The sequence below is a fragment of the Primulina eburnea genome, chromosome 4 (assembly GCF_022965805.1).
Source record: "Primulina eburnea isolate SZY01 chromosome 4, ASM2296580v1, whole genome shotgun sequence".
Lineage (NCBI taxonomy): Eukaryota > Viridiplantae > Streptophyta > Magnoliopsida > Lamiales > Gesneriaceae > Primulina > Primulina eburnea.
In genome coordinates, this window is record NC_133104.1 from 7,734,464 (window position 1) to 7,748,872 (window position 14,409).

Consider the following 14,409-nt stretch of genomic DNA (forward strand, 5'->3'; position numbering starts at 1 on the left):
AACATCATCTGTCTCTAAAATAATTAAACAACATCATGTACATACAAGTCTGTTTAGTACAATCATACACTAGTGTTCAAATCCCAACTACAAACATAAGTAGTACAAATCTAATAGGAACACCCTAGAAATATTCAACGCCCGAGATCTCCACGCTATCATCAATCTCTCATCTAGCTCGAGACCCAGATCCTGCCCTACCTGTTGCCATGCACACATACAGACACGGCAACAGCCGGATAACTCCGGTGAGAACAAATCCCAGTATAAAACATGTATGCATGCAATGTAATAAATCATACACCAATGCATAGCATATATCAATGCACATGAATATAAAATCTACAACATGTAAAGAAATACAAATCTGTATTCAACGTCTTGTTCTTGACTCGATTCTCTAATCTAGGGATCCCGGTGTGAATAAGACGGTCTGTCACCTACCCAACCACTCGGGGAGACGGTACGTCTTATTCCTAGACTTCGGTCAACTCTGTATCGAGGGTCTACACATAGAGATGATCTGCTACTATGCGTCGATACACCGAAACGTCTAGTTTTGGCCGATCTGCCAATATCTCCTATCTCAGAACTTGAATATAAATCAATAAACAAAACATTACATAATCACATGTAATAACAATCTAGTATGTGATTTAGGGAAACTCGTATCGAATCTGAATCGAGTTGTGCAATCCCGTGACCACATGAATTATACCTTTCTTGTCGAATAGTCGGTGTCGTAGTCGAAGTCTTGAGTTCACAATAGCCAGTACAAATCTGAAATGGCATAGTCGATGTGCACTCTATCAATATACATTTCAAGTAACTCAAGGTACAAAGCTGAAATCAGTTTCAATACAATTCAACGGCGTAACGGCGTAGTCTCGCGATACCGATAATTCAAACAATATCATAATCAATCCCAATAACTCAAAATCTCATCCAACCCAAATATGTATACAGAAATCTGTATAATCTCATACTCATATACGCTGGAATTTCGAAATAATAGCATACAGTGTCTGAAAAACGATCCGGTAACGAATATACCATGCTCAAGATATCAAGAATACATATTCTAACTCATATCTGGATTCCTCCCACGTGTATATTTCGAAACATGCTAAAAAGATAAGAAACTTACATCCTCTTGTAGCCAATGATGCAAGGATCAATAACCTCCACTTATATCAAAATTTGGATGGATAAAAGTTGCACAATCTTGCTTTTATTCTCAAAGAACTTGAAGCTATGGAGAGTTTCCTCGATTCTCATCTGCTGAAATGAAGAAAGAATGACTCACATGTGTCAAGTTAAGAAGCAAGGGTGGCATTCTCGCATGCAGCACCGCGGGTGCGCTGGGTTTTTCACCGCGGGTGCGGTGTTACTTCGGCGTGCCTCTCTAAATTCTGAATACTGCATCGCGGGTGCGGTGTCTCCTAGCACCGCAGGTGCGGTATGGCTTCGGCCAAACTTCATAATTCTGATATTCTTGACCGCGGGTGCACATCTACTCTAGGCGCGGGGGCGGTCTATTCAATTTCAAAATTCTGATTTTTATGTCATGCATTCTCATCTCTTCGAATCTAACATCAATGACAACTGATAATTCTCGAGCCTTACAGGATATAAACAGAATTCAATCAAATTCTGTTTCAATAACATCATGTCATAATCTCAATATATCCAGCCACATCATATCAGTCAGATATCACTCCCAACATCTCGTACTCGATAACAATTCAATTCTGATATCAAATCGACTCCAAAACTACTCCGAAAATCATCACAATTCCATAATCAGTCCGTTTCTTAATCTGACTTCGATTCTATGATGTCTACTATGTCAAGAACAACATATATGAGTTCCATTCAATTCTGACAATATCATAATTTCAAAGCATGTCAAAACGTAGTAAAACTTACGTCCAGTTGTAGCTTACGTCGATAGGAACTCGATACCGAAGTCGGATTCGAAATCAGACGGACGGATTTCTCGCAAAAGGCGTAAGGATTTTCTTTGCCAAAGCTTCGACCCTTTCTCTGAATTTTTTGAGGAAATGAACGAGCAATTCTTACATATATATATCAAGATTGCATGCAAGAAACGTGTCTCATTTTCCATGCTGCACGTCACACCGCGGGTGCGCTTCATCTTGCACCGCGGGTGCGCTCATGCTTCGGCATTCTTATCCATTCTGAAATTGCACGACCGCGGGTGCGGTACATGTCGAGACCGCGGGTGCGGTCACCCTTCGATCAAACTGACCAAGTTTCTGTCCATGCACCACGGGAGCGGTACATGCAAGGGCGCGGGTGCGGTGTTGCTTCGGCAACACACTCTGAAATTCAAATAAATGGCCGCAGATTATCTTAAATCGTGTCTCAGTTGACCCTTTCGTAATCACGTTAAATTATACGTCAATAATCCTTGATTAACAGTGATTAATTCTCGGGCACTACACCATTAAAGAAAATGATATCTCATCATCACAAGAAAAGACAAAAGCTATGATATTTTTGCGTCAGCATATTAAAATGTGAATATCTCATTGAAAAAGATCTCATGGCTTTATAGAAAGAATTAAAGGAAAGATTTGAACACATAAAAGAAGTTATACTTCCGACCGCCCGTGATAAATGAAATACGTTAAGATTTCAAGATTTTAAGAAATTCAGTGATTACAACTCGGCAATGTATCGAATAATCTCGCAATTAAAATTTTGTTGACATGAAGTTACGGAATTAAAAATGCTACAAAAAATATTTTTCACTTTTCACGCATCAAATATAACTCTACAACAACAATATAGAGTGCGTGAATTTGCGATATATTCTGAACTTATCACGTGTCTCTTATGGTGGATGAGATGCTAATGAGAAATCATCAGTACCGATCCACTGGATTAACAGCATTTTCCAGAAGTAAATGTTATAAGTAAAATTGAATTTAAACATGAAAACCAAAATCAAAGTCGAAGACAAGGTTTTGGTCGAGGTCGAAATCGAGGTCGTGGTCGTGGACGTGGACGTGGAAGTGGTTGTGGTCGCGGCCGTGGTTTTGAAAATACTCGAGATAGTTACTTCTATAACTCATCTCAAAAAGACGGCACGAACCACCCATTAAAAAGGCATCATGAGAACATGAGTGTTAATGAAAATCAATCAAAATGATTTTAAAGTTCTTGTTTTATATGCGGCACTCCAGGACATTGGTCTCGTATTTGTCGAGGTCCCGAGCACCTTTATAAGCTCTATAAAGAATCAATAAAGGGAAAAGAAAAAGAGACCAACTTTACTGAACACAGTGACCATTTGAGCGATTCAACTCATTTTGATGCTGCAGATTTTCTGAATCATTTCTCTGAAAATGATCAATATACTGATGGAATAGAAATATAAAATATTTTATTTACCAATATGATAATGTCTTATTGTATAATTATGACATGTGTCATAATCAATATACTGGTGAAATAGAAATGTAATATACTCATATGATAATGTTTTATGTGTTATATTTTTCAATAAATTATATATGTATTGTTAGTAAATTTTTTCCATTGCTTTTTTTAGTTCAAATATGGAAAATACTATGAACAAAGCTAAACAAGGAACTAATTCCATGGAAGTTTGCATACTTGATAGTGGTATAACACACACTATTCTCCGAGATAAAAGATATTTCTTGAAACTAAAACCAACAAAAACCAAATTGAATACAATATCAGGTCCTATAGACTTGATTAAAGGTTGTGGTAAAGCACACTTTTTGTTACCTAAGCACACTTTTTGTTACCTAATGGTACAAAATTTCTGATAAATGATGTTTTGTATTAACCACAATCGAAAATAGATTTGTCGAGTTTTAATGACATATATACCCATGGGTATGATACTCAGGTAATAAATGAAAGAAATGAGAAATATATGTGCCTTACCACATATAAATCAGGAAAAAAATATGTAGTTGAAAAACTACCAATGCTCCAAATTGGTTTGCATTATAAACATATAAGTCCAATTGAATAAAAAATTGTAGTTGATAATTTTTCAATATTAATTAATTTCCATGATCGATTAGGACATCCTGGTTCAACAATGATACGAAGAATTATAGAAAATATACACGGTCATCCATTGAAAGACCAGAAGATTTTTCAAAATAATAAGTTTCAATGTAAAACATGTTCTTTTGGAAAACTTATTATAAGACTATCACCAGCTAAAATCCAAACTGAATCACTCATGTTTCTTGAACGTATTCAAGGTGATATTTTTGAGTCAATTCATTTACCATGTGGACCATTTAGATATTTTATGGTATTGATCGATGCCTCCAGCAAATTGTCGCATGTATGTTTATTATCAACTTGGAATGTGGCATTTGCAAGATTACTTGCTCAAATAATAAAATTACAGAATCAATTCCCGATTATACAATCAAGAAAATCATACCTGAAAATGCTGATGAATTTACTTCCCAAAATTTCAATGATTATTGTTTGTCAATGAGAATCACTATTGAGCATCTTGTTGCTCATGTATATACACAAAATGGATTGGCTGAATCATTGATCAAGCAACATCTACAACTGATTGCTAGACCAATGATTATGAAAACAAAACTTTTTATTTTTATATGAGGACATGCAATTTTACATGCTGCTGTATTAATTCACATCAAACCAAGTGCATATCATAAATATTCATAATTGAAGCTTGTATTTGGTAAAGAACCAGACATTTCTCATCTGAGAATTTTTGGATATATGGTATTTGTGCCTATTGCACCACCTCAACGAACAAAAATAAGACCTCAAAGAAAGATCGGAATTTATATCGGTTATGATAGCCTATCAATCATTCGATAACTTGAGCCTTAGACATTCGACGTGTTTACACACGTTTTGCTGATTGTTAATTTAATGAGGAAATCTTCCCAAGTTTAGGGGAATAAAATAAACATATCGAAAAAGAAATTACATGATATGCATCATCATTGTTACATATCAATATAAGAAATAAACAATGTGAAAAATATGTATAACAAATTGTGCACTTACAAAGAATAGTAAATAAAATATCAGATGCATTTGTAGACACAAAAGGGGTAATTAAATCATATATACATGCTGTAAATGTCCCTGTTCGAATTGAAATTCACATAAACAAATCGAAGACACTCATGACATCATAAAACGATTGAAGCGTGGAAGGACAATCAGTTATAAGGATTAAAATCCTAGAAAAAAAAAATGCATAGAGAAACACGATGATCACAAAATAGAGAATGATATTCCGGCAGAAACACATGATGATAAAAATGTGCTGTTAGAACCACAAACTGACGAGAATCATGAAATCTCTATCAATTATATTAATATTGAAAAAATATGGAACTGAAAGGATATAAAAGAAATTGATGAGATGTTTTCTTACAATGTGTCATTTGACATCATAAATGACAATGAAGATCATGAACCAAAATCGTTTGGTGAATATAAAAATCGACATGATTGGATAAAATAGAAAGACGCCATCGAGGTTGAATTGGATTTGCTAAATAAACATCACGTTTTTGGACCTATAGTCCTTGCACATGAAGGTATAAAATATGTTGGGTATAAATTGGTTTTTATTGGAAAGCAAAATGAAAAAAATGAATTGTAAGATATAAAATTCGACTTTTGGCACAAGATTTTTCTCATAGGTCTGGAATTGATTACGAAGAAACGTTGTAGTGCCCAAATTCAGTACACATATAATCCATGCATTCATTTAATTATTAAATAATTTAATTAATTTTAAATGAGTTTTAGCTATGCATAATTTATGAAAATGCATTATTTTAAATAATTCATGTTCGTTGTGATGCACGTTAAAATGTTTTTCGAGTTCATGTTTCAGGCGATTATTCCAGGTGGGATCGAGGAAAAGAGACCGGTGACGATCTTGACAATTGTTAAGCGGGGTATTTTATTTTTTTTAAGTTAAGGATGGGGTATCTTAAATAATTTATAAGTTTAGCATTTTTAAAAGCTAATTTATTGATTTAGGTGATTTTGTGATTTTTATAACTTTTAAAGATATAGCACATGTGTGCATTATTTTTCTTGGGGTATTAGCATTCTAATTATCTTGTGATTTGTCATTATTTATTTAATTAACTTAATTAGCTCTAGTTACCCTACTTTTAACACCAAACACACGCGCACACACCACTAACACACACATGCATTCACGTAAACACCAACACACAGAATACAATTCAGAATTTCATTTTTTTTAAGAGAAAGCCTAGGGTTCCTAGTTACACAGCAGCCGCCCCTCCCTCTCCATATTCTCCAGCAAATTTCAGTGATTTTATTGCAAGAAATTAGTGCCACGTTCGTCCTGGATCAATCCTCGCACTCGTTTCGCTTCGGTGTCGTCGTTTCGGTGACGTTAAAGATTTAAAGACACGTATAATCTCTCTTTTGTTGCATCGATCATGTCATATTATGTGTTGCGTTGTTTTATGCGTAACATTCATGTATGATGTTCATAGTTTGAGCGGTTAATTGTTTCGATCGATTTTGAAGGAAAATTTATAGATCTAAACCATGTTTTTACTGTTTTTGTTAAAACTGCGAATTATTGGTCGAGATTTGAGAAAACTTCCAACAAGAAAAACGTAGAACTTTTTGATACCTTCGATTTGATATAAAATTCGATATTTTTGGACAAAAATTGAGTGAGTTATTGTGTTTTTTGTGGGACTGCTCAAACTGCGACTTTTACGTAAATTATGTTCTTGAAGTTATTTGTTGCAGGATACGTTGGAGATCGACGGGTGATCGTTGCTGCGTATAGGTGCATTGGTAATGATGTTTGGAGTATTTTTGAGGTTTCGTTTCATACCTTTAGGCTCTTTAATTCATTAGAAGTCGTAGGAAACAATGGGGTGTCAAGCTTTCATGTTTTCAGATTTTATGTATCGTAGGGGGAACGTCATTGTTGTGGGTGTCGTACGAGTTTAGTTCAATGCTATGGTGTCTTATGATGGTCTCAAGGTGTTTAATTTCGTTCTATTCGTTGTTCGATTGTGAGAATAGACATTGTGTAAGTTTCCTCGCAGGTTCAGAAAAATCGAGACCACACGAACCCATCCACGGACCCTGACATGGGGTCCGTGCCTGTGTTCCCTTTGAGTAGCCATTTTTGCGAAGCCACCCGGACCTCTACACGAACCCTAGCACGGGGTCCGTTTCTTCATTTCTTCCCGAACTTCACTTTTGCGCAACTACACGGAAATCCACCCGGACCTCAGTATGGGGTCCGTGTCTCCCCTTTTCTTCACGAGTCATTCCACCGCACCTACACGGACCCAGAGCTGGACCTGGGCACGGGGTCCGTGTATTTGAGTTTTTGGGAAATATTATGGTATGCTTTGAGGTTGACGTCTTGGTTTAGTGCAATGTTTAACAATGTCGAGTCACGGGAATTTTAGAACGCCCTAAGGAAATGTATGAACTCGTGAGTAAGCTTGATTGTTACGTCTAAGTTACACTTGTTGAGTTTATGAAGTCACGTTAGTATGTTGCAGCAACAACCCCGATCGAAGTCCAACGGATCCCTCAACGCCAAGTAAGTATGTTGACGTGCAAAAAGAAAATATTTTAAGTTTTTGAGGTATGCTAAATGTCTTGTGACCAAATTATGAATGGGTTTGGAAGTCGGTGAACGTGGCCGAGGACCTCTCCACCCCGTTAAATTATGAACGAGTTAGATCGTGGTTGGAAAGTGTTAAATTATGAACGAGGACCAACCAGCCCGTTAAATCATGAACGGGGATCTCATGTATGTGGCAGTGGATACGTCCCTGTCGGCCCAGTACTGTGGTTTGTCTGATCAAGCGTTTATTATGTATGAGTCACTTGCTTTGAAACATGCCTCTACGCAAAATGAAGTCGTGTATGTTTAAGTATGATCAAGTATGCTAGAATGTTTATGAAAGCTTTCAAGTTAAGGCACGTCTATGTATGTATGCAAGTTCGAGTTCATTTCAAAGCCAAGCTTCAAGTATATATGTTCTATTTTAAGTTGCATGTGGTTTTATTATGTAGTACTTGTTACTTCCAGTTTATACGTGTTGAGTCTTTAGACTCACTAGACTTGATCGATGCAGGTGAGGATGTCTATGAGGAGACAGGAGGTGGGGACCAAGGAGCAGGCTTGGACTGAGCGGGAGGCTAGACCCGAGGACCGCCCACGTTATTTTAATATTTTTATGCAAGTTTAAAATACTCTGATTTTATGTTTTGGTGAGGGATGTTTGGAACAAGTATTTTGTTAGTAAATTTTATTGGTGATGGATGAGTTGACGACCGTATGGATGTTTTTATTTAAGAAAATTCTAAATTTTTCCGCAAATTTTAAGTAGCAAAAGTACGGTTCGTTACAAACGTATTCTCCCGTAATGGATGAAATTACATTTCGTTATTTGATTAGTTTGGCTGTATCTGAAAATTTAGAAATGCGTCTGATAAGGCCAAATTTTACAAATATTTTAGGAATTTGATTTTATAATATTTGCCATTATCTAGAATTTTTATCTCTAATTATGTTGTTATTTGAATTAATAATTGTAGATTTGAATAAAAATGAAAAATGTTTAAATTGGGAGATAAGATAAATTTACTAGGCTTCAAAGAAAACAAAATATCAAAATAAAGGAAATAAAATATTCTGATAATATTGAAATTGTGAGGTTTAAAATTAAGACGACGTAATCCAACTGCAAGTAAATCTAGAGAAAATGAATAAATAGCAAATTAAATTGTTTTAATTGCTTAAATTGATTATGTTGATATGATTTTACAGTAGTTGTTTACTTAAATGCATTAAACTGTATTTTTAAAAGTTATTCAAGTGGCGATCGAGGAACGGAGACCGATGACTGAAAAATAGAAAATGTTTTTATTAAATAATTAATAAAATGGATGCTTTTTCTTATTTTTGAAAATAAGGAGTTTTGAGGTGATTTTATACGCCAAGACGTAATTTTTATCGGTATTCGATTTTCAACAAAAATACGAACATTTTGACAACCCGACTAATAATTTCACAAACTTTCCTAAACGAAATAATTTGTAAAGGAACTATTGGGCTTATTGGGCCTATTATACTATACCAATGGGCCCTAGCCTACACACTTATTATTTAAGCCCAAACCAACCCCAAAATTTATATCATACACGCCCCCTTCCCCTAGAAATCCAGAAGGACTCTCTTCATCACTACAACTCACGACACACACGAACAATTCAGCAAGTAAAACTTTGAATTTTCAATGATTTCCAGTCTAGGAGTCTATGTCGTCGTTCTTCGCAATCGTCAATGTATTTCGAATATTAAACACACAAAGGCACGCCATACTCTTTCTTTTACTCATCATCACACCATAATATGTATAAATATGAATTTGTATGAAAAACAAGCGACAATTTTTATTTATTTTCGTTTTTTGCAGAACACTTGAATTTTTGAAGCATGTTTTGATCCAAAAACTTGATGTATATGTGCAAGAAGGGGCTGCCATGATTAGGGAAGGTTTAAGGGTTGTTTTTACACGAGTTTAAAGGTCCTAGAATACACAAAACACGATGCACACAAGAACGAACAAGCTGGAACCAATCTTCTCGATTTTATGTCATGGGGCTCGGGTTCAAGGGAAATCCATGTATGGCTTGGCTCGGTTGTGACCAGGGCTAGGCTAGGGACGTGGATGGGTCAGGGAAGGAGTCATAGCCATGCTAGGACTCGAGACAAGCGACAGGGAAGAAATCCTAGCTACTCGAGATGAGTCGCGCATCTGCAGTTGCCGCACAAGTGTAGTATGGCTCGGCCAGGGGGCTTAGGGCTGGGCTAGGCTAGGTCACTAGGGTCCTAAGAGGGTGCACAAGGGTTTGTGCTCGGGGTTGGCTCAGTGGCTAGAGTCCTAGGCAAGAAAACGTAGAGTCTTAATGATACTTGGTGTCTCGACCTTGGCTTCTTCTGATTTGTGTGGCTATGGCCTGAGCTGTGATTTGAATCCTAGGGGTTCTAAGGGTACACTAGGGTCCATAGGGGTTCTGGTTCGAAGATGGCTTAGGGTGGTTCAGGTGTGGCTCGGTGAAAATTGAAGATGGCTCGAGGGTGGGTAGTGCTTGGTTCGAAACTTAGGGTTACTTCATGGTTTAAAGTTTGAAACATGGCTCGAAGGGGGTCGAGTCATGGTTCACGAGGGCTAATTAAATATAAAAAGTCTAAGTTTTAAGTTTGTGAATTTTATATTAAAGTTTGATTTAATTTTAGATTAAAACGAATTAACAAGTAATAATTAAAGAATAAATTAAAAGTAATCAATTTAAGCTAAATGAATATACGATAAAATTAATTAAGCTTAAATAATTATTTGAGATGGTCTAGAGTCAACAGAATTAAGAAAAAGTTAAAATCATAAAATTTTACGTCTAGGGGTAAAACGGTAATTTTACACCCAAAATTAGTAAATGTCATGGAAGTGCACTGAATGATGTTTTATATGTTAATATGATTATTTTTCATGTTTATGGAATTTTATGATGAACGATAACGTTAAAAGACATGTTGTATGCTTGGTTTAAAAGAAAAACGTTATATGCATGTCTAGTTTTTATAAATGATGAAAATACAAAATGTTGAAAGAAGTGAAATAATTATGACTGATACGATGATATGTTAATACGTAAGGCTAAGGCTCAGTTGACGGGTGAAAGCATCGCTGATGTCTCCACCGTCAAGTACTGTGGTTACATGTAGATGGACTCATCGCCACAATACGAATACGAAAGTCACAATTAACGATTTGAATTCAACAAAAGGAAAATGAAATACATATATGAAAATGATGAATATGTGAATATGTTGATATGAACATGTTTATGAAAATGGTTATGTTTATATTTATGTATCATTATGGAAATGTTATTTTACGTAAAAGTATTTTCACTGCTACATGTGATCTGTACACGTATTACTTGTTATCAAGAATATGGTTTGCTGTGTATTTAGGCTCATTAGGTGTTATTGATGCATGTGAGTTTGATAATAATGATAATGGAGGTCTTGATGGTTTATCTGACTGGACTGAAGGTGCACATAACTTGAGGACCATCGCTAGATTTCCGCACTAGACTTATGATTATACATTATGATTTTTAGGATTATGTTAAAGATATTTTTATACTTTGATTAGGATTTTGAGTGGTTTTTGAGAGGAAGTTAGTTTTAGCAAATTTGTTAAGTTAGAGTTTGCAAACGTTTGACGATTTTATGTTCTAAAACTATTTCTTTTGATTTTCAAATATAGTTGACTGTTCTATTTTTAAAAATGGTACAACTCATATTTTAAAGTATATGTATTATTTCGGCCGAATCTTGTAGGATAAAAAAATTTCTAGTACTTTTTAAGAAAACGAGTAATTGACGTTTCAGAAATTATGAAAAAATCTATGTAAATCTTGATAAAGATCTTATCTACACTTTTACTCGAAATGGGCTTAAAAAGATTTCAGGATGAGGCCCATTTAGGAGAATAAAAAGAGGCGTGAAGGAAGGCACACGTACGTACAGAAGGAGGAGAGCATAAGAAAAAGAAGAGGAGACGGAAGTGCAGAAAAGAAGAAGGAAGTGAACAAAAGAGAAGGGGAAAAGTGGAAGGAAGCACAGAACAGAAGGCTGCAGTGAAGCAGCAACAGTGAGGAAGTGCATAAGGGAGGAAGACAGAAGGAAAAAGCTGGAGGAATATCTCAACACACGTCAAATCCCTGAGAATTCTTTTCATTCCCTACTTCATTGAATTTATATATGGATTTTCCCTTTTGTTTTGAACTTATGAAATAGATTTTTATAGACTAGGGCCACGATAGAGCCGAGACAAATTATTTTTTATGTTTTGAGTTTGTTTCAATTCTATTATTTATTTTATTCATTGATTGATGTCATTTATCACGTGTTCTCTTAATCTGGTCAATTAAATAGAATATTTGTTGGCTAATCTAAAACCGGAAGGCGATATATTAATATTTGCTTTATACATCAACCAACACATGGTTAAACCGACTAGAAATAGTGTTCGGTTTCAGTGTGCGACTTTAGGTTGAAAAACTGGAATTTCACAGCGATCTAATGCGATTGAATCTAATTAAATTCAGTTAGGAATAATTGGACTGTTACATTTAATTAGGTTTATTAATTTGAAAAATCGTTTAATAAATAATTTTGAAAATTCTGTCGTGAATTAAATAATTAATTTATTGAATATGAATTTGACACGTAGATTATAAGTTGTCTCGATACCGTTGTGCGCCTTAGTCGTTTCTAAATAATTTGAATTTTCGTCCAATTTAATAATTTGGATTTTTTTGCTTTAGTTAAATTTATTTAAATTGTTTAATTTAGTTTTAATTAATTTATCTCCCATAATTTGAATTTTATTAGCCTAAATTAGGAAAAATAATTCCTATTCTAGTATATAAATATCGATCTATGTGGGTACGATACTTGGACACATCATCCAATTACTATTACTTGACCTAGTCCACTTACCAGATATATTTATTCCCAACCGAAATCGTCGGTCAAGTTTGTGGCGCCGTTGCCGGGGATAGAATTGTTTAATAATAGGATTTATTATTTTCTTGAGATTATTTAATTTTGTTGATTTTACTCATATTCGTACATTTGAAGTTTGTTTCTTATCTTCAGGATTTATCTAGCTGTGAATGAGCCGTGCTAGAGGAGACACAAAAGTAGAGCCATCCAGAGATTGAAAAGACTTTTCGACGGAGACGTAGATCACAAAGGGAGAAATCCTCAGACTCTGACGTGGAAGACGAATTTAAACCAAAGGACAAGGTTGAAACAGCAGGGATGGAAGCAATGGAAAACGAGGAGGATGATCGCACTCTCTATGATCTTACTAGACAAACTACTGGAGGTTATGATTCTAGCATCATTCGTCCTACTATGGAAGCAAACAATTTTGAGTTGAAGCCATCCATCATTCAAATGAAACAATATCAAGTGATATTTGGAGGATCGCATACTGAGGATCCTAATGCGCATCTGGAGGGATTTTTATATTTATGTGACACAATCAAATTTAATTGAGTGAGCATCGATGCCATAAGATTGAGACTATTCTGTTTCTCTTTGCGTGGTGAAACAGTCGAATGGCTTAGAGATTTACCAGCTGGCTCTATTACTACATGGAATGGTTTAGTGGAAATTTTCGTGAATCAATATTTTCCGCCCACCAAGCTGGCACAACTGCCAATGGATATTTCATCTTTTCGTCAGAAGGATGGGGAGACATTACATACAGCTTGGGGAAGATTTAGGAAGATGTTGAGGAGGTGTCCTCAACATGGTTTCTCTTCATCTGAACAAGTTCAGATTTTCTATAACACAGTTGATCCTTCCGTGCGTTCCATGCTAGATGCGACAGTCAGTGGTAGCTTATACAGGAAGACTCCACTAGTTGCACTGGAAATATTTTAAATATGGCTGAAAATATTGTGGGTTGGCCAGACATTAAACGAGAAAAGAAGGCTGGAGTCCTTGAAAAGGATGTGTTGAATGCACTTACTGCTAAGATTGATGGGTTTGCTCATAAATTCTCGCAGCTGCAACCGAATCAAGCAAATCAAGTCCAACGAATAGTTATCGAGGAACAACCCAATTTTGATGAGAAAGCAGTGAATTTCATGAAGAATCAATGGATACATCAATCAAATCAATACAGTTCCACGTATAATCCAGAATGGAGGAATCACCCTAATTTATGTTGGAAAAATACTGAGAATTCCCTTAATCCAACACATATTCCTCCATTGTTCATACCTCAACAAGTGAGACAACAAGGATTATTGGTACCTGTAGCACCTCCAAGATTCAAGCAAGAAGATCAAAGACCAATTTATGAGGTTTTTATGATAAAACATGTTGCGGGATGGAAACGAGTCTGCAAAATCATGATGATATATTGCGAAGTTTGGAAGCTCCAATGGGTCAAATATCCAATCAGTTAGTAAATCGACACCTTAAAACACTACCAAGTGATACTGAGCAAAATCCGAAAGGAGTGAATGCAGTGAGTATAGTGATCAAGGCCGAGGAAGAGGAACCAAAGAATCGGAATTCTATAGATGTTGAGGAAAAGAATGAGGAAGGAATGAGCTAGTAAATTGGATGATGCATTGTGGGCATATAGAACATCATTCAAAACCCCTATAGGAACTTCCCCTTTTCGCTTGGTCTATGGAAAAGCTTGCCACCTTCCTGTTGAACTAGAGCATAGGGCATTATGGGTTACTAATTTTTTAACTTTGATGTGCAAG